This window comes from Calidris pugnax, unplaced genomic scaffold, assembly GCF_001431845.1.
Source record: "Calidris pugnax isolate Ruff unplaced genomic scaffold, ASM143184v1 scaffold39, whole genome shotgun sequence".
In the NCBI taxonomy this organism is placed as follows: Eukaryota; Metazoa; Chordata; class Aves; order Charadriiformes; family Scolopacidae; genus Calidris; species Calidris pugnax.
The window spans coordinates 7,835,591-7,861,066 of record NW_015090828.1 but is presented as its reverse complement, the minus strand read 5'-3'; the positions used below and the strand labels follow the sequence as shown (position 1 = coordinate 7,861,066).

General features: G+C 40.3%; 1 protein-coding gene across 1 annotated transcript in view; it reads right to left on the bottom strand.

The window, feature by feature from the left end:
- The window catches only part of LOC106887011 (myopalladin-like), a 30,181-nt gene extending 9,359 nt beyond the window's left edge, over positions 1–20,822 (bottom strand). Inside the window, exon 1 of the mRNA XM_014940349.1 lies at positions 20,767–20,822. The gene's annotated coding sequence lies outside the window, so the exon portion shown is untranslated. The remainder of the gene's footprint in view (positions 1–20,766) is intronic.
- Between the last annotated feature and the right edge of the window lie 4,654 nt (positions 20,823–25,476).

The window sequence follows — 25,476 nt, the reverse complement described above, 5'->3', positions numbered from 1 at the left end:
GTATCTTCACACACTGCTGCTCTTTGCTTTAATGTAAATGTCTGCTGTTCAAGAGATTTTTTAATTGCTGTTATAACTGATATATGGCTACTACTGCTTCTGTTTAGAACAATAAGTAGAATCAGGCCCTCTTCTGTAAATAAAACCCCTAATAGTCTGGCTTTTGCCTGTAGATGCATTGCAGGACAGACCTGCAATGAAGCAACTGCACTTAAACTGGCCAGGATTTACTTGTAGCTGTGAACAGAATTCCTAACTCCCTCCTCGCAGCCCCTCTATTTGTGAATGCCACACAGATACATTTTTTAAAGCAGTTTTCAGGTAAAATCTGAAGTTTTACTCTACAAACTTGAATCTTAAAACTTGAGAAGTGTTACCTATACAAGAAAGTTCCTTTCAAAAAGGAAATGAAAGAAGAGAAAGAAAGGGAAGGACAAGGAAAGAGAGAAGAAAAAATTAAAAAGTAAATATAGAAGAGCCAATACTTAGAATTTGGGGGAAATTTATTTATTTTGAATAAATTTTTAATGGCTTAGGAGTTGAACAATGCATCATCTTTTGAACACTTGTGACAGTGGATCAAGGTCTTAATGGGTCAAACTACTTCTAAATTCCTTTTAAAGTGAAGTTGCCATCTGGATTTTCATTGGAGAGGGAATATATAATTGAGTTATCTATATACAGTTATATTTGACCTATATTTAGTTAAACATATTATGCTGAAGTAATAAATAATTTGAATTTACAGAGTTATAATATAACATGTAAATGTTTTATGAATATTAGGTAAATAATCTCAAGCCACAAGCAAGTGATTTGAAGCTGGGAATATTTAAGAGTCTAGATTTCTGTAGCAGAGGACCTATCTAGACTGCTTTTTGTGGTGATGTTGGTCTCCCTCTAACACAGCACTTTTCCTCTTGACTGGAGGTGTTCACTGTTTAACCCACAGGCACTTGAATGTGCTTCAAAGTCTACAAATGTTAAAGCCTTAAAAGCACCTATTTTGCCTTAGGAAATTTTAGTGAGCCTTAAGAGCACCTATTTTGTAAGCAAACAGTGGTATTTGTCCTTCTGGTGCTAGAAATGTGAAAGGTGAAATGCAGTCCCCATTGTATTTCCTCTCTGCTGTCTCTTCCCTTTCCTGCTGACAGCATAATCACACAGTGACCAAAAGAAAAAACAAGTTGGAATTCATAATGTCAGAAATGGGATGGGATAAATCCTCTCTCCAGGTCATTCTGCAGAAGGCACTGCAAGAGGCCTGTGCGTACTTGCAGCCATGGCCTGGCCTGTTACCTCAGCGTTACAGAAGTGGGCACCCTAAAGCTGAGTAAGGTACTCAACTCTTCTTCAAGGAAAAAACATGTTCAAAGCTCTTTAGCTTTTCCAACATTTCCTTCATATGATCATATGATGAAAACACTTTTTTCTTCTTACTCTGATCACAAAAAGTCTTTAGTTTTTCGTAATTAATGTTGTCCCTTAGTGCTTCTCCAAATGAGAACTAAGACCCTTTCTTACCCGTGTCTCAAGTTATCTTTGCCTCCTCAGTGACTCTCCTTGAAGTGCAAGGTAAAAAATATCTTGAAGAAACCCCATATAAAGTCAAATTGAAACTGAAATAAATTTAATCTGATTTTTAAATTAGAACGTCAAAAAGGAAAACAGATGAGGCTTGTCTTTGAGGCCTGCCTGGGATGCTCCATCCTCCTCTCTCATTGGCACGTGAAGGCCTCAGATGTCAGGACAAGCTCTGAGTGTAATAGCTCAAGTGCTCATAATGTAGGACGAATTTTTATTGATTCAAGTAATGTGTATAGTCCACTTTGCTTCAAGGATTGCCCATACAAGAAAGAGTTTATATGAAAGACCCCAAAAAATACAGCAGAGATCCACAATTTGGTGCTGAACGTACATACAAAAGTCCTTAATGGAATATACAACTAATGGGCAACAATATTCATTTATCCTGGTCCAAACGCAGACACAACACTTTGCAAGCCTCTCATGGCTAAAACTGCAAATCCTGTTTCATAGACTGTGACCCAAATTATTTAAACTAGGTCATTTCTATTATTCCCACTGTCAGGATGCGTGAGCAGTGCAGAAACCCAGAAATGCATGTGGCTGAGGAATACTGTAAAGTTTTAGTTTGGGACTGAAGCTACAGCTTAGCTCTCAGTGTTAACAAGTAATTTGTATATTGCATGGGCTCAGCCTGGACTGACAAATTACAGTACCACATAAGGTACTGTAATGAGAATTTGCACAACTTAAAATGCTGAGCAAAAGTCTCAATTCTACCCGCGTGTGTAAGTAGCCCCATCGTTATGGGAATCATACACGTATATCTGAAGACTGGACAACCAACTGCTTGTGTAGCCAGACTGAACAAGCACAAACTGGGCAAAGAAAAGCCCTGAAAAGCAAGGTTATGCAAACTTCATGGCACTTGCACATCTTTTTGTCCGGTAATTTTAAATCTATGAGCTATTTTGTTTTTAAAATACTAGTTCCTAGAAAAAAAGGAAACTCAGGCCTTAAATTAGACACAAAAGAAATCTGGCTTGCATTTTTCCCCCTAAGATTTTTCAATTGTGCCTTTCTTTTTTCACATTCTCACTGTATTTGTTACTTTTTTTTCTGCTGTTCTGTCTTTTTTATGCTTTTTCATCAGTCTTTCCTAGTAACATTGTAACATAAAAGCCTTCACATTTGAATCATATTTTCAAACTACAATGCTTAAATAAGATTTATATTAGGCAGAATTAATTTCCCCATCCCTTTAGAATTTTAGTTTATGAAAACAAGTACTAAACCAGTTAAGTTTTAAACAGAAAAGTAAATTGATTTCTGCTCTCCTCCTTCCCTCCCATCATTTAGATTACAATTTACGTTGCATTGCCCAATTCTTGTTATGGTGTTGTGTAAATTTTTAACAAACCACCTTAATGTTGCCTTTATGTGCAAATATACCTAGACTGCTAATTCTTAGCAGCTGTTGATAAGAAACATTCCTTCAGTACCACAGCAAGACCTGCTGTAAGATCTCTAAAGAATGCCCAGGAATAGCAAACCAGCCCAGCGCACACAGTTCTCCTTTGTCTTTGGTAGTCTGTCAAGTACAAAACCTAACTAACTCCCGGCTTGATTATAAATAATTTCTGATACGTAAATATCATTCTGCTCAGCTACAGAAATTAACACACTTCCTGTTGCTGTTAAATTTTGTTGTCTGATTCTGAAATCAAAAATAAGAAAGACAAAAAAGAAAGAAATATCCTGATTTTAAGAACCTTAAGGAAGTGTAGGAGAGGGAGAAGAGCAGATTTGAAGTTCATGAAGTACTTCCATCACATTTACTGATTTTGTTTCCACTCTTAAACTCTAGAGCATCTTCACAAATGTGAACCTCAAACCAAACCAAAACTACTGATGAAGTACTCAGTGTCTTCAGCATGATTTGTATTATGTTCTATTGACATAAACTCAAGAGCTACTCTGTTCTCTTGTCAATTGTTGACATATTATTTTGTTAAACTTAAGACGGGCTTCTGATTACTGCTTAATGTTGCAATATATTGGGCCAAACATTTGCTACTGACAGTCAAATACTTTTCTGAGAGAGAGAAAGAGAGCAAGGGAGATAGTGAGAGCTCAAGGGTGAGAGCTATGCCCTTCTAGCAGGACTGTTTCTGCAGCTGTTGTGTACATTAATCCAGAGAGCAGATCTCCCGGCACTAAATATAGCCAGTGGGGTCATTTTACACGACAAAATAAATAAATAAATAAATAGAAAGTATTTAACTATGGGGGTCACGTTAAATTAGGTTTGATTTTGCTTAAGAAGGAAATCCAAATTATGGCATCTTGGTTTAAGGCTGAATACCAGAATGTAAATATTTCAGAACGTGGAGGGGAAATAAATGGGAAGGAGAATACAGTCCCAGCAAGGAACTTTTCAGGTCGTTACAGTCTTCTGTTGACTCTTCAGACGAGCCAGACTGGCTCCGAGGGATTTTGAGAACCCCACCAATTTTATTCAAGCCCTTTATAACACTGCAGAACATTGTTTCTCTTTCACTGCAATACACATGCCTCAGCACAGTTTCAGTCAGTCAGTTTAAAAATTATTTGTTGCCTGTATATTTCTTAGCAGCAATAATTAGCGTTCAAATATTCATGCTCATCAAACCCTTCTGCACCTGTGCTGCAAAATCAAAATGCAGACCGATCTAAAGTTGAGGGATTACCTTTTTTAATTCCTCCAGATGTTGCTGCCCAACGCTGGCAGTTAGTAGCGATGACAATTATCCAGAAGTGTGAGCTTAAAGTTAAGGAAGCGAGGGGATTCTTCGAGTCCTCAGGAGCAGAGACAGCTAGGAGTCCATACAGTGGAGGAACTTAACCTTCGTTTTTATGAGGATGGCTGTAAGAAGCTGGACAACCTGTCACCACCGGAGCAATAGCATTTGTCAGTTTGCAGGTCCCAAGTTATTTTGAGCAGCGTAAACCATGTGCCCGCGGAGCATTCCACCTCATTGGACAGGGAATCCACCGCTCCCACAGCACCTATGGGCACCCAGTGCCTTCTCCTCACTCATGAAACGGCCCCTATAGATGCTTATGTGGGTTTTGCTGATTCATCCCAGAGGCGCTGTGGTGGCATTGTGTTACTCCTCTCAGCCGGTTTAGGCTTCAGCCTTTTAAAATTACTAGTTATTGCTGTTGTCTTTATGTTTTGATCACAACTCGGAGATTACAGTCACTGGGAAACCCATCGGCCGGTAGCAATGGCAAAGTTTTGCAACTCCAAAGGTAAAGTCAGCAAACGCGTGTGATTTAATAGTAAAATATTCCAGACTTCTTTGAAGTATTTGATCTAATAAACACAGTGCAACAATGCAGAAATCCTTAAGGATGGCCTGTAACTACAAAGTCTCAAAAAGCTAAAACATCTAAACTTGTGATTGAATGCACAGAAATAAACTGTTGGGGGAAATGTAATTAAAAGAGGCACGTGAAACTTAGCTGTAAAAACTTAGCTGTAAATAAAACTGATATAAACATAGGTGGAATAATTTAAAAATATTTTAAGTGGTACACAGAGAAGCCCTGTTATTATACAGAATTTTTTTCGTAAAAACTGAGCTACTGGTAAAAAACTTGAGCGACTAAAACCTACCAGATCACTTGGAAAATGTAGAGACTAGATTTTATTTCCTACTAATCCTATAAACCAGCAATAGAAAATTATCTGTAATTCTAAACAGTTCAGCTTACCAAAAATGCTGCTTATTTTTGATATATGACTTTATTAAAAATGCTCATCACAATTCCAATTTTAAAAGATTACTAAAATGTTATGCATTTATTATGGGGAATTAATATATAGCTCTTTCCACAGCTAATGATGTAATTAGCTGGCTTTTTGAGTTTCTCCTAATTCTCTCAAAACATTATGAAGTGAGTGCCTTTGCTAGAAAAGAGGTTCTCCTGTGGGGTGTAGTTCTTCAGAAAGATGTTTTATGAGGCGTAACAATATGAAAACTCAGAGGTAAAGGCAATTCTTTTATGAAAAATTTCCTGATGCGTTGGAGGGAGTTTTCTTTTGTTTCTCTCCCTTTTTGTAAAATATTCTTGGAATAGCTTGTGACCATTAGTTTGCATTAGTTTGTAGTTTCTTCAGAGATATGTGAAAGTTGATCCAGTGAAGTCAGCCCTTCTTCTGGGGACAGATTAGGCATTTTATGGGTTGGGTGATGTCTAATGTAACTTTATACCTGGAACAGAGATTGAGTGTGTTCTTTACAGTAACAGTAGATGTGGGCTGTAAGCGCTGACAGGAACTGCATGTTGATACAGCTCCACATGCTACTGTGGCTTGGGCATTACAGTGGCTGTAGATCTGTAGGCTACTGACTCTGAAGCCTGAAAATAAACTCTGATGTGTCTAAATAACTGTAAATCTGTGCGGACTTCTGCTGAGATGCAATTATTATAACATGTGCATGGAGTCTTGCTGAGCTATGAACTGCTGTTTGTGCATGATATGCAAAATTAAGCAATCTAAGTGACTATTCAATCTGATTAAAAAAATCTGCAAAAATTTTCCACTTTTAAGAGAGAGTTTTATATAAGGTGCTAGAATTGCAAAATCATTGAATAAGCTGTGCAACAAATGAGCTAAGGGTTATCTAGAAAGTACAGCATTGAGAAACCATAAAGGTTATGAGCCTTTACTGTGGCAGAGACAGACCGTTGTACCAGCGAGTGGTACAAGGACAAAACTTCCAGGAACCACAAAAAGTTGGAGCGTACACAGTAGATGAGCCAGGTCTTGCAGAACTGTCATCTTGATTGAGCAACATCAGAGAATATGAGATTCATTAGTTTGTAAATAACAACATAAAGCCCATGAAAATACTGTTGTTCCTCTGTCTACTCTTTTAGAAGACAGTGAATTGAGGCTTTTGACTGCTGAGCGCTAAAAAAACACTTCAAAGTATCATGACCTCCAGCTTTCTGTGCTTTTGTCTTTGCTGGCCAGCAGAAGGGAACATCTGCCTCTCTAGGGTAAGGCATAGTGTCCTAGAATAAATTACACAAGCACTAACTCTCTCCAGCCCAAAGTGCTTTTACAAGCAGAAGGAGTGAGTCTTAAAATGGAACGTTGTACGTGGCTGGTTGGCTGTTACTCCACAGTAGGATTATCAGACTGTAATGGTAAACCATGTAGGGTAAACCATAAATTTATCATAAATGGAAAATTCTTGAGTTTCTAGATATTAGGATGAAATTAATACAATCCTGTTAATGGCATGTGCTGAATCGTTAATGGAGAAATGAGATAGTTTATACATTATTCGGTAGAGAACAATTATTAGACATCCGTGTGGACTGCCAGGCATTGTGTGATGAGTCTGTACTGTCTTTTGGGGGTCATCTGACCCACCTGTCCAGCCTGACAGTAAGCCTGAATATGGCTGGGGCTGGAAGAAGCCATCTTTGAGAGTTTTACAGCCTTAGAATTTAAAAAAGAAAAGGCACCTCAAGAACTGAAGAAGTCATTATCCTTTATAACATTGATCGATCATCCTTTTTTTTTTTTTTTGAAACAGCTGAGAGAAGAGGCAGGGCTGAGCTTACTGTCCCAGAGTAACTGAGGCAGATGAGCACTTCCCTGGGGCATAGACTTGCCATAGTTGCAGTGATTTCAAAGTTACAATTAAGACCATAGTACCTATAGGTCACGATCGTGTACCTAGCATGTATTTGCTTGATTAGTTTGGAATAAGAAATTCTCCAATTCAAGCTACCTCAAGCTCCCAATTACGCCTGTACTAAAGTTTATTTTGGCTTTAGAGGTTAGTGCTGGAAATAGTGCTGACAGCTGCAAGTTGGCAGTAAGCTTTGGGACATATGTTACAGGGCATCCTGATTAGTTAGATACTTATCACAGAAGCTAGTGATGAAAAACAGCTGGACAAGCCTCATAATTGTATTCTGAGCAGGAATACCACCTCAGAACAAAAGGCATAAACCTGAGTGCTGCTGACATTTACTTAGGCTGGAAGCAGAGAGAGGACAGAGGCAGGACCAGAAGACAATGGCCATACACATGGAGCCAGGCTCAGCCTCAGGCAGTCCAAGGAAGAAAAAAAAACCTTCACCAAGCTGAACATCAGCTGTGCAACTCACAGAAAAGAAAGCATCAGTTCCACAAAGAAAAACTTGCTGGCAACATGTTTTAACAGCTGTCTTGTGAAATGGCTCTGATTTTGATCAAGCTCAACTGGCCTCAACCAAGCCCCTTTCAGATCAGCTCCCACCAGTTTCCACAAGCGGCTGTCTCTCTGCCATGGGGAGATCAAAGTAGTGAGAGTTTCTGCTGTTATTCTTTAAGGGCAAGTACCTAAAATGGTACTTTAGCTCAGGTGATGCTTCCTAACTCATTTAACCGTTATATCTTGATCTGAATTTTTTGGGAAAATGTACATTTATCGATGATTTAATTGCAGATTGCGGACACACCAGTCAAGAAATGTGCAGAATCAGAAAAAGGTGTTGAAGTCACAAAGAGACCAAGAAGCACAAATCACAGACTGTGCCACAATTATGCTTCCTTCAGGAGCTGGTCTGTCACTGTCAGCAACCCCTGCCACCGTGGAAAGAGTGTTCCCTCCCCTAGAGCTGCTGCTGGTCCTCCCAACCTGTCCTATGTTTCAGATAAGCATCTATCACCTGAAAGGATCTGGATGTGTTCAGGTATCTTTGCCTGCAAGAGTAGCTTGCCATACTTCCTCAACATGGCAGTGTCTCTGGTGATGAAAGCTTGTTCTAATGTCCTCTTGCCTTTGTTCTGTCATTATTTCAGAAGAACATAACAGTGCTCAGGTTGCTTATCCTGGGGTGTTAGAAAGTAAGCACCAGTGTCTGCAGGAGAAAGAATTTTGTGGTTTACAGCTCATCGATCTCTTGGCTTAATTTTCAAACCTATAAAAGGAGTTTGCAGTATGATTAAAGATATGGGGAATTCTGTACTAACAGTGTTGGCTGATGGGCAAATACAGATTGCTGTTGCCATGTCTGCCTCTGCAAGGGACAGGCAAGAGTGCTGAGGCAAATTCAGGGAGAGTTAATATATTCTGTTCAGCAAAAAAATAGCAAACAAAAAAATAAGATGATGGTCCAGCACTGCTTCTACGTTGCAAAAAGCAAGTAGACTGTCATTCATGCAACAGTGGGCAATTTCCTTGCTCTAAAAGGACACCTAAGTACAACTAGACTATATGTTATTGTGGAGAAGGTTTGCATATTCTGAGAATTACAGTTGAAAAAGTACAAATTAACATCCTCCAGGAGCTTTGTGTGGAGACCAGGAACTGATACACAAATGCTTGAAATGACAAGGCAGTGTTTGGATTGTCGACAAACTCATGTCCCACTGTCTCTCTGAGGGTGACAAAGGGGTTCACATCCAAAGGGCTCCAACTAATAGTAGAAAAAGCTGGTACCAGATGTGTTGAAATAACTTCTTACCATGCTGTCACAAATGGTTCATGAAAGTGTATGTGATCCTTGCTGTTAAACTGATGAAGCTGCTGTACAACCAATACAAATTTGCTCTTGATTCAGAGAAACACACAAAAGTCCATGCTTTTGAAAATCCAACATTTACTGCCTATAAGACATAATTACAGGTTTCACCTGGATTTATGAAAGCCCAGTTTACAAAAGAAAAGATATTCAAAAGAAATAGTGATATCATACTAATAATTACACTTGTGTTTTAAATTCTCATATGTAAGATAACGTTTTGAGAAAAGACACAAACCTCACTTTTTGCATACCAGTTTTATTGGATTGTTTTCTGAGCGGTGACTGGGAACAGCAATAATCATTGTGGTTTTGTGACTACCACATGTGACCTTCAGTTATACAGAGCAGGAAGATGGTGTTTACACAGCTATCTCACAAACAGAAAAAGTGGAAAGGTGGGAAAAACTGGAAAAGGAGGAAAAAATCTGACCGTGTCTAAGCAAGATTTTCTGCAAGACCAGGTTTTTGCCTGTGATCGTAATCCAGTTCCAAATTACTGTCAAAAATATTAATATTGTCTTTGTAATTGGTCCTAGATTTCTGATAGGGTCTTAGGTTGTGATTTTTTACAATTTCCATTGGAAATTCTGGAACCACAATACTAAATGTTCCATTTCTTTGAAAGCTTCCTTCAGGTTCTCTGCAGTCAAGTTCTAGTGAGGTGGTGATTTCGCAGATCTTTTCGGAGCCCTGTGGAGCACGGGGTTACTACCCACTTTGGGTTTGCATCCCACCAACTGTTGGTCTTGCTCATCCCAAGGCTGAACTCATTTTGTTCTAATGTGGAGTATGAAGTAGCAAATTAGAGAAGTTTGCTCTAATGGGTTGAAGGAGTAACTTCAGAAGAGAGGCTTAGCAGACCTGTAACCATTTTGCTGGTGGAATATGAACATTGATAAAATACCCACTTTGTCTTTTGTTATACTAGCCTATTGCAAAGGTGGTGAATTGCTCCCTACCTGTGCAGCTTTGGAAATAGCAACGATGTCTTTTCTTGAAGCACCAGTGACTAGTTGCTGCACGAAGTACTACATTTAAAGACCCTGTAATTTGAACAGTAGTGGCAAGCCCTATTTCTCTTTCAGATTGTAGACTTTAATGAATTATCTTAAGACCATTATTCTTTTGGTAAGAAAAGAGTTAATAGCAATTTTCTGGATGTTTCTGGTAAAGCTAGCTCGATAGTGATTTGCAAACCTTGTGTAAGATAATATGAGTTGAATATTTTCTATTCATATCATTATGCAGTGCATCTCTTAGCATGAGCCTGCCAGGTATTGTGTGATTCTAACTCAGATTCTAATTTTAGAAGTGGAGACATATCAGAAGGATGAAAGAAATGGTAGCTCTTCCCTCTAAAAGAGACAAATAATAATGTTGAAACATTCTTTCAATGCCTATTTCTTTTTCACCCAGCCCTAAACAGCCTTTAGCATTTAACAGGGCAGCACTTGTGTGAAGATTGCCTGAGTGTTACTGCAGAATTTTTCAGTCTCATTAATTACTTAGATGAAATGTACTAGTAATTTATGGGGCCTGATGCTGTTTCCAAAGAAATCGGTGATTTTTCTGTCATTAACACCAGTAGGAGAGCAGACAAACTTTTCCAAAAAGTTAGTTTTAACCACAGTAATGAAAGCAGTCTTTCAGTTATCCACACAGAGCCATAATCTTTTGTACTGTCCTCATCCAGTTTCATCCAATGTTCCATCTAAATGCTTTTAAAAATGAATCAATAGGTAAAAATACACCAGCTCGGTAAAACTGGTTAGGTAAAAATAAACCAGCTTTGTTGCAGTAGAAATTGTACAGCTGAAAAGTGTTCTAAAGATTTCTATAAAACATAGAGATAATCCCCAGAACATGAAATTATTGATGTTATGGGTGACAATTGTAAAGGGGGATTTGTAAAATCCCTTTTTTTTTTTTTTTGTAAAAACACTTTTATTCAAGTGTAGAAGTGTCAGATTTTTTAAGGTGCATTCCCATGGAGGATACCATATCCTTATTTTAAATTATAATCTTTTTTTCTTTCTTGTGCAGTATTCTCCTTTGTACAAGACTACCTTCTATAATATTAGTCTTTCAAAGAACTTGGTCAACTTGCTACAATGCCTGTAATAGAAAAGAGTTAGCAAAAAGTGTCTGTTCACTGCCATTTTACTGTTCCCTGTATAGTTAATATTCTGTTAGGTTCTTCTACATTCTTCCTTTTGTAAGGGAAATTCTTTTTTTAAGTTGGGATATCTAAACAACACTTTACAAGCAGCTGGGTTCTTTAATTTGCTAGCATTCACATTGTCAAGTGGATAGTTTCACTTTATGGTTCAAATATAAAGTGCATGAGCTCTACCTGGAAGTGCTCATGAGGCTGAGCAGAATCCCCTTGAAGTCACCACCATTTCTGGGTGCAGGCTTTGGCTCACATCAGCCTTCTCTCTGCGGTCAGCACTACCAGACTTCAATGATTTGTAGAGCAAACAGCAAATATTAATATATAGAGACTGACAGTTGCCCAAAGAAGCAAATGTTTGATGCAGCCTGTTATGTAAGATTTTTTTTAAAAGATCATTAAAAAATCAAATAGATTAAAAAATTGAGATAATACTGATGAGGATTCCTATCTATAAAAACTAATGACTTGGTGGAGACTATGTCTGGTTATCAACAGAAACACGAAATCCGGTTTATCCCAGAAAGTGGGTTTGATTGCTGAAGGGGTTGTGCGAATCCCCTTGATTACCAAGGGGATGTGCTGTTCCATTTGTGACTTTCTTTGGGCAAGTGAAGTAGGAGGAAGCTTGATTTGACATTGATGCCAGAAAAACAGCTTGGTTGAAAGGTGTGAGATTTACAGTCGGGGTGACTACTCCCAGCATCACCAGAGACTACAGGATCCATTCTGACACTATAGGATTTCACGATCCTTATTGCGGGGCATGACTAGTCCAAACCAGACCGTAAAAGGGGATCTGATAATGCCAGTTCTACTGCCTTCACCTAATTTGGGACACTTTGTGTTATGTGAAATTTGCATTCCTACTGTGGCCCTCTCCTTCCCTGTCTTCTTTTATTTCCTCACTTTATTTCTTGTCTTTCATGTCTTTCTTTCTCTTGTTTTTAATAAGAACCTGGCTTAGCAGACAAGACTAATTTTGCTGTGTAGTTTCAGGTCTCCAAGTAAGAGAGCACCAGTTGGCACCAACTCAGCCTGATGCTAGTACCGGTTTGCCAGATCCTGCTGTGGCTGATACAAGGAAGGACTTGTTTTCCTCAGATTATATGTAAGAGAGGGCACTAAGCCAAACACTCTGACTCTACTTTTGCTGTTCTTTTCTGGGTTTTGCTCTCCCCTTTTTCATGGCGTGTCTAATTTGTTGTTCAGATAAAACAGGATTAGACCCTAGCAGCTACAGATCTATCCATTTCATTTGGCTTCTTTACCTTTCTTAAGAACATACATCTCCAAAACATCTAAAAAGGATGTTTATAGCCATGATTAATACCAACTGAGCAAATTGTCAGGGGGACTGGTACAAAGAGTGGAGGTATCTTGCTACCTAAATCTAAAGGAAAAGGAAATACAGGAATATTACTAAAGAGAAAGACATATTATATATTTCATGTTTTGCAGATTCGAACCTTTTCTCTTTTTATTTGAATTATAATAAAAGTTTAATCTTTTTTTCTCATGGTAGCTATTTCTATGGTCGATATTAAGCAGACCTGACATCTACACTCTCTGCCTTTGTTAACCGCTTACTGTTGTCCAGAGACAGGGTCATACACTTGAATGCTTTTGACTTGGGGTTGAGATTAACACAACAAGACAATATGGATTGTGTTTTTAAAAGTGGATTAAGAGGCAGTCTAGTGAGGTGTATTTTGTAACCACACAGTCTCTATTTCCAATTACAGATTCGTCAAACAGAGATTTACAGTGCAGTCCTTATTCTTATCACTTAAATGCCACTGCACATCTAGAAGAGAGAGCAGAATTTCATCCAGGCTACTTACAAAGAAATTCCAAAATCCTTAAAGACCTCAGAGACTTCAACAAGAGTCCATCTGTAACTGCTTTTAATGTGAAAGAATGAAATAAGTGTGGCTATTGGGATTAATGTGAGTTGCAAGGTAATGAGGAAAATATACTTGGAGGTTCTTGCCTTATGTCTGAACTAAGAACATATATTCCATTTATATAAAATATAAAATATAAAATATAGGTATTTTCAGTATCCTTTTTCTAAATAAGTATAGTGGCTTTCCAGTGTATTTCTTCATTTTTTGTTAGAGGTCCTGAGGCCGACAGCAAATTAAGCACAATGGGCCAGGCAGCTGGCAAGAGCCTGAGGCAGCTCAGTTTAATGGCAATATCCATTGGGACCTCCAGGATTTTAGAGTAACCAAACCCAGAATGAATGGGGGGTGTTTTGAGCATCAGAGGCTTTGGCACTTGTTATAGACAACTAGAACTGTAGAGAAAATCAGCTCTAGTCAGATGTTCAATAGGGAAAAACATTCAATAACTTGGTTGTCAAAATTACACTTCATGAGCTACAACCCTAATTAGAATGTCTTAAATGATTGTTGCTAGAAGGGAATAAGGAAAGGGCATTCATGGATAGTCTAAATTTTAAAAAGAATTCCTAGAGAACTCTTGCTTTCCAAGCACACTCTGCTGAGAGTGTCAGTGGTTCATCAGCAGCGTCCATGGCAGTCAGGTCATCTCTCAACTTGCCTCCATGGGATCACCTACGGTACGTAGGCCGGGATAAACAGCAACATCTGCTGAGAGTGTCAGTGGTTCATCAGCAGTGTCCATGGCAGTCAGCTCATCTCTCAACTTGCCTCCATGGGATCACCTACGGTACGTAGGCCGGGATAAACAGTTTGGAGGACAGCAACGTATAGTGGCTTTCCAGTGTATTTCTTCATTTTTTGTTAGAGGTCCTGAGGCCGACAGCAAATTAAGCACAATGGGCCAGGCAGCTGGCAAGAGCCTGAGGCAGCTCAGTTTAATGGCAATATCCATTGGGACCTCCAGGATTTTAGAGTAACCAAACCCAGAATGAATGGGGGGTGTTTTGAGCATCAGAGGCTTTGGCACTTGTTATAGACAACTAGAACTGTAGAGAAAATCAGCCCTAGTAAGATGTTCAATAGGGAAAAACATTCAATAACTTGGTTGTCAAAATTACACTTCATGAGCTACAACCCTAATTAGAATGTCTTAAATGATTGTTGCTAGAAGGGAATAAGGAAAGGGCATTCATGGATAGTCTAAATTTTAAAAAGAATTCCTAGAGAACTCTTGCTTTCCAAGCACACTCTGCTGAGAGTGTCAGTGGTTCATCAGCAGCGTCCATGGCAGTCAGGTCATCTCTCAACTTGCCTCCATGGGATCACCTACGGTACGTAGGCCGGGATAAACAGCAACATGATTGTTCAGTGAGGTGACTAGAGGGCCAGCTGAAGACATGCATAGATTAGGTAGCAGGAGAGCATAGTTTGATGACAGTTTGCTAAAATAGGACAGAAGCAAACTCTGAACGGAGAATTGGTCAGTCTGAAGGGCCAGAGGTGGGGCAGAGTGATTATATCCATACTTACATGAAGCCTATCATCTCGACTCATGGTGGCAGCAGAAAAGCATGTGTGTCTTCATGCCAACAAATAAAACGCAGTAATGTCTTGTGGGGTTGGGGGAATCGTGTTGTCTGGCTATAGGTAGGAGAGTAAGTGCTGGTGGTTATTATTTGACCCTTGTGCGTGGCGTTCAGAAAGCACTGGCTCTGCCCAGCTCTCTGATTGTACAGCCAAGGGAAAAAAACAACTTCTGCAAAGTTCTACGGCTTTTAAAACTTTCCTCCTTTGTATTAAAAGTGCCATTTCATAATGAAAACACAACTGGGATATCATTCCCAGACTCTGACTCTCATTAGGTGACTGATTTGATAAATAGTTACTGTTTTGCCAGCACTTTAGTGTGTCACCTTATTATGCACACTTGAGATTAGTTTACCAGCGCCTCCCGGTGATTCTGGCACTCTTTCCCTTATGCTGCCTCATCTCTCTGGAACGCCTTCCCTCAGGCCAATGAGTCACCTTCCCACTTTAAATGTTGCTTTTTTCATTGTAATTTTAAGTCGACTTGCATTATAAGATAATTTGTAAAAAATTACATGAAGATGCAGTGCAAAAATTGTATTTATAGATACTGATGAAGCTTCAGAAAAAGCTGGTTTTTTTAGGATAGAACTTTACTGACAGAATTAACTTTAAAATAAGGGTCTTTTTTGTCAAAACACAAGCAAACTTGCAAAAAGGACAGAAATGAGAATTGAAGTAATTTGATAGTACCAGCTTATAAAACAGCAGCAGTATCAGAATCCCTCTGTCCAGCTAAAGAGCAAGTGATACTCAGCTCATGTAAGCTCACTTCCTGAAGGATCCTGACCCAGAAAATTACCTCAGGGCAACAAGAGCAGGAGGTACTGGCCATTCTGACCAGTCATGCAAATTGCTGACTTTCTCCTAAGTATATAAGACAGAGAGAGAGAAAGAAGTAGAAAAAGAGGAGGCTATACCTTTTCTACTAGGAAAGACCATTCATTAATTTCAAATAAATAATCAAAAATGTTTATTACTTCTTTCCCAGGCCACATGTAAGCCAGTGGTTCTGCTTATATAGTTGTGAGTCTCCAGAACCATCTAATTTCCAAACAGTCAAAATATCAATTTACTCAATGGAAGGAGTCAAAAGATATATCACAGGATTTAAAATATATTCTGATCTGTCGAACCACGCATATTACAAGCCAAGTTTAGACCAAGCAGTGCATCAATGACATACAGTAATGCCATGTTTATAACACAAGTTATAAAAAGGAATTTTCTTTCTGCCTAGGGTGCCTTTGGAAATGCTTTTTTAAATGTCTCACTTCTTTTTGCTTTAGAAAAGGAAGAATATTGGAAGACTCCAAACTGTGACACTTAGAAAGAAAATGCAAATATTATGGTAAGTATTTTTCATTTAATCTAATTAGTAAAGGCCTTTTAAAGTACAACGAAACCTTTTCAGCATGTTTAATTGATGGTGTGCGGCTGTGGAAACTTGATATTCGAACTAAATTTTAGACATAATGCTCTTAAAGTATATGCTTAATGTTAAATCAGGACAACACAGTAAATCAAGAAAACATCTATTTTATAAAGGAATATTTACTAGGTTGGAAATTCAAAGAGAGGATATGAAGACCAAGCCTACGTTTTCATTAAATAGTTAAAAAGCTATACTTTCAATTTTCTTGCACATTTCTCGAAAAGCTAAGGATTACCTGTGTAGATCTAGTTGTATATTCTCATTTGGGGTGCTTATGTAACTTCGTATCAGCCAAGATTTTGACATTTGAGTGGCTAGAGGCAGTCATCTAAATCTTTACATTTTTTAAAAATTGAAATACGTATTTTGAAGAGACATACTTTAGAAAGTCTCAACCATAATGTTTATAAAACTTGGGTATGGTGTATGAAACCTGTTCTTCCTGTAAAGAAAGGATTTGTTTTGTTGTGTATTGAGCTGTTGAATAGGATTTAAGGTGTTTGAGTGAATAGTGGGGGCTGGAGCAGGAAGGAGCCAGAACTGCTAGTGCCATGCTGTGATGGATGGAGTTCATGTGAAATGCATTTCAGTTTGCTGACTGCACTGCATGAAAGAAGTAAAAAACACGTATTTTTTCATACTTCACATACTCAGTTGTCGGGTTTTGAGCTGTGATATACACCCGTCAAGACTCAGCTAGTTTAAATCGGCATTAGTTTAATTGATTTCCAGTGAGAAACAATTTACCCATCTGAGGGTTTGACCTAGAGGAAAGGGGAGCAGGGAAAGTGATGGCTTTGACTCGTTGGCCAGGGAGGACCAAGAGAAGGAACTCCATGGGAAGAACTTACAGAGTTTTCCCAGCTTTAGTCAAGCTAATAAAATTTAAAATCCAAGAACCGATGAATAATTTGATTCCCAAGAATGAGGCCTCTATTAAAATTTTCCACCTTGCAGATACAGCTGCTTTTTACATGCTCCCATGGGCTCCCTTTGAGTGTATTATTGAAACTATTAAGGAGGGATAGCAGTGCTCCAGGCAGTGTTGTTTCCTTTCCTGGTTTTGAAAAACTTAGAAAAGAAACTCTTGACATACTGTTTGCTTCCTAATCCCAAAATACTTGCTCTCTATTTATCTGGAGCAAGACAAGACCTTTGGTTCTTTTGCAGAGATGTGAAGATGTCTCTGGTCTAGATCCTGAGGCACAGGATTTGATGTAGCCAAATGTTTACATCACAAAATATGTGACAATGAATATATTACTAGTTTCTAATTTTATTCTTTTTATGTTGATCACTGTATGTCCAAACAAAATATGACTGAGGCAAACATGGTATTTGAATCTTTAATTTCTCAAATAATAAAAAAATTACAAGGTTCCTGAAATATAGCTATACACATAAGTTTTTTTGGTAATTTTTGAGCTTTTGAATATCACTTCAAAATACATAAATTTAAATTATGTTTAAAGAAAAAACATTTTCATTCTAGTTGTAAAATGGTATTTCATTCAACTTGCTGTGGTTTTGTTAAAAAACATCAGAAAAATGAATATAACAGTATGTGTATTAATGTTATTTGGGCAAATAGTGTGTTCTGTATCCAGTCAAAATTAGCTGTAAAACTAATGGTGTAGAAACTTTTAAATTGAGGACTTTAAAATTGTATGTATTGGTATTCACTATTCTAAACTACATCTTAGCCAAAAGAGAATAATTTTCATAAATTTGACTTGAAAATGTCAAATACTAGATTCTTAAGTGATCATTGCTGATATAACTCATTGGAAATTGTGACTATTTGTAATGATTATAAACAAACTGCTTCTAGATTCATGTTTATTATAATTCTGCAGGGAAGCCAGTAGGGATTATTATAGTTATGAACAGACTATTTTAATGTTTATGGTTATTATAAACTCAGAAGATAACACAAACAGGTTTATAATAGGGATGAGCTATTTAGAGGCTCAAACTTGAACAAGAGGTCAGGAAAAATTATAAAGATCACACGTCATTTGCTACTCAAGAAAAGCAATTTTTAATCCTAATGCTGTTTATTACAAAGCAACCACTTGGCCATAAGACCAAATAAGCATTATTTTCATTTATTTTATTAAAAAACCCAAACAAATAGTTAAAGGTGTTTCATTTGTAATATTCATACTGTCTGTTAAAGAGCCAGTTTGCCTGGCTGAGTTTGCTACGAGCTTATAAGCATACAATATTGTTTGTATAAAATTGTTTGTATTTGCACAAGTGTTATCACATTGGGCAGAATATTTTTTTACAAGTCTACTGGCTAAAAGAAGTTGTGGAAATGTTTTCTGATGAAATTGGAGTTTCAAGCTGACTTTACTGCTCATAATCTGTCTGGGTTTGGATGTCTCTGCTGGGTCATGGGGTGAACAGAAGCTGCTATGTCCAGTTGGATACTGTGGAAATACTGTGTCTTTTCCCGAGACAGTCTCAGGAACAATCTCTTTTGAATCTCCAGGGACACAAACCCTCGGACTACTCTCAAATTTATGTCTAGGTATGTTTAAGAGTAATTTTGTTGCTCTAGAACCCTGACCAGAAGCTAGAGATAGCCTTGTATTCTTCTTTTATGAAAGTAAATATATGTGTGTTAAGAGGGGACTATCCAGTACCCCTGAAATGATCATTTCTGATTGAGATCAGTGATCATATTTAGTGGTGTCCTAATGGCTTGCTGACGTTAACAAGAAAGCCTTCATCAGTCAGACATGGGTGATGAATCACCACTACCTCTCTCCCTATCCAAGAAAAAAAAGGCCAGCTAAATGCAAGGGAGGTTTGGCACAGGTGGCTGCTCTACTGTTTCTGCTACCAAATGATATAGAGTAACTTTGGCCTCCGCTTTATAAGCCTGAAGTTTTAAGTTATAACATTTTTTTTTTGTGCTGGTAGACCAAATAAATTAGAAACACTATCCCAAAAACACCATCACAAGATTTTCTGGAAAGAAATAAGAATCACTAAATTACTCATACTAAAAAATCAACAAGATTGTCTGTATTTTGCACAACTCCAGCGTCAGAAAACAGAAACAAAAGATTGCAAGTTTGTGGCAATTAAGCCAGAGCTTAGTAAGCATTGGCACAGGAGATCTCCAGGAGCATAAGCAGTCAATAGGTTTCTCTACGTACAAATTGTGTGTAGGCAGCAGCAGTGATCCCATTGTTCACACAGACACAAGGACTCGATTTCTCATCTCATATATCTTACTTTCCTTCTGTCTCCAAAATGAAATAAAATTATTTTGGAAATCTTTTAGCCTAATGCTAAGGCTGAGACTTACGTCATAGGAAATTCAGAGTTACAGTCCTCCAAGGACTCCAAGCTCTGACTGCTCACATATCATTTTTGTGGAGTCCCTTAACAACCTCTGAAAGAGAAATCTTATTTTCCATCTCTCCAAGAGTCTTCTGTGACTATCTAATCCGCTTTTTGCACGGAGATGTCCTGTACCACAGTTGATACAAATGGCACAGATTCATTGCCACTTTGACGCCACATTTCAGTCCACGCTGTACCAAGTATCTATCAGTTGCTAACTGCACCAAAATAGATCTCACACTACCATGCCCTTCTGGGTTTGAGTTATACATGTGAAATTGAGAGTTTTATCCTGAATTAAAACACAAAAGCTGCAGAGCACTATCCCATTGTCTTTACTAAATAGAAATATCTTTGTTGCAAAATAGTCCTGTATTTTTGAGCAGCAGCTAATAGCAGAAACAGCTGGACGTAGTTTGAACATATTGGTCACAGTTCATATCTCAGAGTTATTATTTTCTTCCCAGCTATTCCTCACATGGTCCTACCATAGGAATAGAGAAAACAGCATGCCCTGACAATTGTTTAGGCACGGGGCCACAGGCTGTTACACCTACCTGATGGCGGAGTCCTCTGCTTCCCAGAGATGCATGCTCTGTCGTCATGTGCCCTAACATCCATTCTGATATTCAAATGTTTCCTTACAGTCTATTTTTCTCATCTCCAAGTGTTTTCTGGTCTAGGATCTTTTCTTTCACTATTTCACTGTTTCTTCACCTAAACACACCTATGCCTATCTTTCTACTGCCTGGAAGTTGTTTTTTTTTTCTCAAATCTTACTGCTTGTAAAGCCAAGGACTTTGTCCCCCAAGAAATGGGCTGGAGAGTGAGCTGAGTATCAGAAAAAACAGTCTAGCTCAACAGAGAGGGAGCTTTATGATGGTGTTTCTGGTTTCCATACCAGCACTATTTTTTCTTCCATTCCCAGTTCTATTCCATTAATAACAAACTTAGTTCTGTGAATTAAATGCCAGCTCCCACCACAGCTCTAAGAAAAAAGACCATCCGTGTCATTTTCACAGTTAGTTTTCCCTTCTGCTGTCTCCCAAGCCCCCTGAGAGAACAGCTCTCTCCACCCCACCTCTGTTTACACCAGCACCTACCTTCTTTCACAGTCTGGTTGCCCTATGCTTGGGGTAAGAAATGACACTAAACAATCCAACATGGAAATTTGCAAAGAAGCCAAGAGTGCTCACCATGAAGTGTTGTGACCAGCCTGTGCGTGAGCCCCACTTCTGGTCCTCTCCTGTGCCTCTTTGTTCTCCCCAGAGCAGGCTGCTACCTTTCTGCCTGCTCTTTACGAAATAGTAAGAAGGCTAATTTTAGGGTGCTTCATCATCCTGCCATGCAAAGACACAGTGTCATGTCAGAATCAGCAGCATGTGGCACCACTTGGAGCTGCTATTTTATAAGCTGAGGTTCAGCGTGTTCTCAATTTGGTCTCCGCGGGGCAGAACTGGCTCAATTATTGGTCTTCTATTCCTGTAGGTTTTCACCTTAAAAATCAAACGTCAGTGTTTTGGCCTGACCAAAAGCCCAGGTTAATGACATGGGAACGGGTGTTTCAGCATCCAACACTTAAGCCAAAAACCCCCAAAAGGTTACATGTGGGAATGTTACAGGGAATTTCCTGGTGTTCAGTTAGCACCTGTCCTGCTGATTCATGTAATTGTGCAAAACCACTGCGATAGGGAAAGGACATGCCACATGCAGGAAGGGGCTGCACTCCCAGCCCACTGTGTGGGATGCTCAAAAGTGCTCAGCATCTTCAGCCCCAGCCTGAAGGTGCCTGAGCACTTGTGTGGCTTCTGCCGGGCCATGGGTAGTCACTCTGAGTGCCAGCTGTGATTTGTGTGGCTTTTGGGGGATATTGGATACACACGGGAGCTTGTGAGCACAAGAGCTTCGTACCTAATGCAAAGGTCAGCTTGTTTCCTTCATTGTAGTCTCCCTGTCCAGCAGTCATCCTTGTTCTTCGCTGCTTTTCCATTTTCTTTCCATCTGTCATCCTATGCTTAGCATTGTTTTGGCTATTTCAGCTATATTTTGTGGCCTGAGAGGATGAGGGAAATGGAGTGTTGCAGGTTTTTGTTTTGCTTATCTTATTTGAAGGTATGACTCCTCGGCTTATCCTTAAACAGCTCCCTTAATTAGATGCCCAGAGTTAGACACAGAACTTGCAATATTGTCAATTTAGTATTTCTATAGTGATTTACCTTCACAAACCGGTCAAAACCTGTTCATTTTTGTTCATATTATCACCTTCATTTAATAAATAATTGCTCTTACTGGTAAGCACATTTGCATTCGAGCTAACCAGAATCATTCTGGTGAGCAGGGTGGGCAGAGAGCAAACTAAAACATGCTCAGCTGAAATGCAGCACAGCACATACACCATGGACTCTGTGTCTATGTGTGAGTTATGGGCTGGCTGTCTGCTTTCATTAATCCACTAACATCCAAACATTGATACTGGGAAGAATACAAGGATAAAATGTAAAACTGAAAGGGCATAAAAGGGTCTGACTGTACCTTGTTTGTAAGGCTATTTGCATTCTAATGCCGTTCCTTTGTCTTAATCAAGAATATTCTATACAAAGGCTTCACACAAAGGTCAGTAATTTCTCACAGCGAAATGCTGACATCTCTAATTTCATGTTATCAGCTGTTCTGGACACCCATTTCTCTTTTCTGTAGTCTGTGACACATCGGAGTATAAAACAAAAGAGACTGAAGCAAGGAATTAATGTTTATAAAGTATGTAGTGACTATTGCTGGGAGCAAAGGGAGGCAGAGAGTCCATCTCTGTTAGTAGCTATACATGAAGTTTTATTCCCTAACACAGTAGCCTTCAAAAACATGAATATTAACTGAACGATGTCGCCCACTGAGAAAGCATAAAGTGTGTGTTAGTAAGCAGTATATATGATTTTTTTTTCATTTTGGTATTATTTGAATGGATGATTAACAAGGGTATAATTTAAAAACACAAGTGTGCTGACAGCGATCCCCGGGCAGTAGCCAAGCATTGCTATTTTAATAATGGCAGGGCAACTGAAAATAGTTTCCTGCTTGTTAGGACCATCAATAAGAAGACCCTGCAATTGTAATAGGAAGCCCTCTGTGCCAAGGGACTCAGAAGGAATAAATCCCTTCCCTGAAGTCGGCTGGGTTGACATTTCTTGTTTTCACTGGATTTTGCATCATTGCAAACTAGGGGAGTTTTTTGCAAGTAGGAGAATGTATATTGGGAATTTTGAGGTGCAAGCATGCTCACCCACGGTACTTTTGACCACTGCAACTACAGAACCACATTTTGGCAGATCTGATGCCAGTGGATGCAGAATTGGTTGCAGGGAGTGGCCGGGAGTGATGTGGCATCAGGGCAGGCTCTCCCTTCCCCCTGCTGCCTCTGTATCTTCAGCCCCACAGAGGAAGGGGCTTCCTCAGGGCATTGAGACAGGCAGGATATGGCTTCTCTGGCCCAGAAAAGAACAATTTGCTAAGATAGGTAATAAGTGGAATAAAAATATGGCTTATGCTTTATTTGAAGACACATTTGGATTATTTAACTGATAGTAATCTGTCTTTAGGTCTAAAATAATTCTTTAAAAAAAATAGCTACGTCTATTACACAAGGAAGTTGAGATTTGTGCAACATGATGTATTTTTTGTGTTTTATGTATTTCTTATTTAATTCATTAGGCCATTTATACGAAAATACTTTTCTATGTAAAAATTGTATCGGGCATATAATGTTCTCTTCAAGTACATGGACATATCCCCACATGCTGGTCAGAGGACACATTGCACAACGAATGACAAGATTTAAAATCTACTTCACGGTGCAGTTATTCGCAGTTTCTACTCTGGTGGTCTCACAGATAAAGGGAAAAGGAAGTTTAGAAGATATCGAGTGAAAGGTTTTCCTCCATTCGCTGTGTGTAACAGCCGCTGCTAACCTCCCATTCCTATGTGTGGAACGGAGAAGGCAGATCACTTGTATCTCTTCTTTAAGTAAGAAACCTGCGTATTTGCTGCCCTGAGAAATGGCACATCCTTTAGCCTTTGTCAGCCATGCAGCTGTCTCTTTCTTCCTATAGATGAATTCAATATTTCTGGCTTGGATATTAACCCGATATTAACCACAAATCCTGAGAAGTCCTGTAGAATCTCACCTTCTTAGGTACACAAAGGAATGTTTAATGATTGGACCAAGACATCCCTCCCCATTTTTTGTTGGTGTTGTTGGTGCCAAAGCAGGCTTGCCCAGAGCACAGGATGGCATCCAGGCGGGGCTTGAAGATCTCCAGAGAAGGGGACTCCACACCCTCCCTGGGCAGCCTCTTCCAGGGCTCTGCCACCCTCACCAGAAAGAAGTTCTTCCTCAGATTTGAGTGAGATCCCATGTTCCAGCTTGTGCCCGTTGCCCCTCGTCCTGTCACTGGGAACCACTGAAGAGTCCGGCTCCATCCTCCTTCAGATACTTCTAAGTGTTAATAAGGTCTCCTCTCAGCCTTCTCTTCTCCAGGCTGAAGAGCCCCAGCTCTCTCAGCCTTTCCTCATCAGGGAGATGCTCCAATCCCTTCATCATCTTGGTTGCCCCATGCTGGACTCTCTCCAGCAGTTCCCTGTCCCTCTTGAACTGGGGAGCCCAGAACTGGACACAGGATTCCAGTTGTGGCCTCCCCAGTGCAGAGCAGAGGGGGAGAATGACCTCCCTCGACCTGCTGGCCACACTCTTCCCTACTCAGCCCAGGATCCCACTGGCCTCTTGGCCACCAGGGCCCATTGCTGGCTCAGATGGGTGTCTAGTGTACGCTCCGACACCAGGAAAAGCTTGTGCCTGGAATGCCAAATTGAGAAAACCCCATTAATTCCTGCCAGAGGGACCCAGCAAGGCCCCATCCCACTCCCGGGCCGGTGCTCCCACCGCCGCCCCATCACCCGCGGGGAAGAGGAGTTAATGACGGGTAATTGGACGATGGAGAACAATTTGTTCTCCCCGGTGGATCCGGTTCCTTCCCGCTGGCTCAGCTCATTCTTTTCATGCCCTCAGAGACCGAGCAGAGGCTCCCGCCCATCTCTGCAGATGAGGGATAAGGAGCAGCCAACAGGCAGCGGAGTCGCACCGCATCTTGGCCACCAGGGCCCATTGCTGGCTCAGATGGGTGTCTAGTGTACGCTCCGACACCAGGAAAAGCTTGTGCCTGGAATGCCAAATTGAGAAAACCCCATTAATTCCTGCCAGAGGGACCCAGCAAGGCCCCATCCCACTCCCGGGCCGGTGCTCCCACCGCCGCCCCATCACCCGCGGGGAAGAGGAGTTAATGACGGGTAATTGGACGATGGAGAACAATTTGTTCTCCCCGGTGGATCCGGTTCCTTCCCGCTGGCTCAGCTCATTCTTTTCATGCCCTCAGAGACCGAGCAGAGGCTCCCGCCCATCTCTGCAGATGAGGGATAAGGAGCAGCCAACAGGCAGCGGAGTCGCACCGCACCATGACGGAGACCCCTTCTCGGCATCATCATCATCATCATCATCATCATCGCCGTCATCATCATCATTTCCCTCAATTTCTTGTTCCTCTCCAGCTCCTCGCTCAGCCCCTCCGCGGCACAGCGACGGGGACTCCCACTAACGACCTCCCTCCCTCCGCGCCGCGCCCGGGGACACTCTCCCCCCCCTCTCCCGCCGCTCCTTTAACGTCACCGCCTCCCCCTGCCGGGCCGCGGGGTGACGTCACGCCGCGCCGCCGCTGCGTCACCGCCGCTGACCACGAGGCTGAGGCGGGCTGTGTGAGCCGCTGGCGCCGCGGCCCCGCCCGCTCGTAGCCGGCGCCTGCGCGGGAGCGGCGGCCGGGCCCTGTCACTGCTCCGCCTCGGGGCCGCTCACGCCCTCGCGG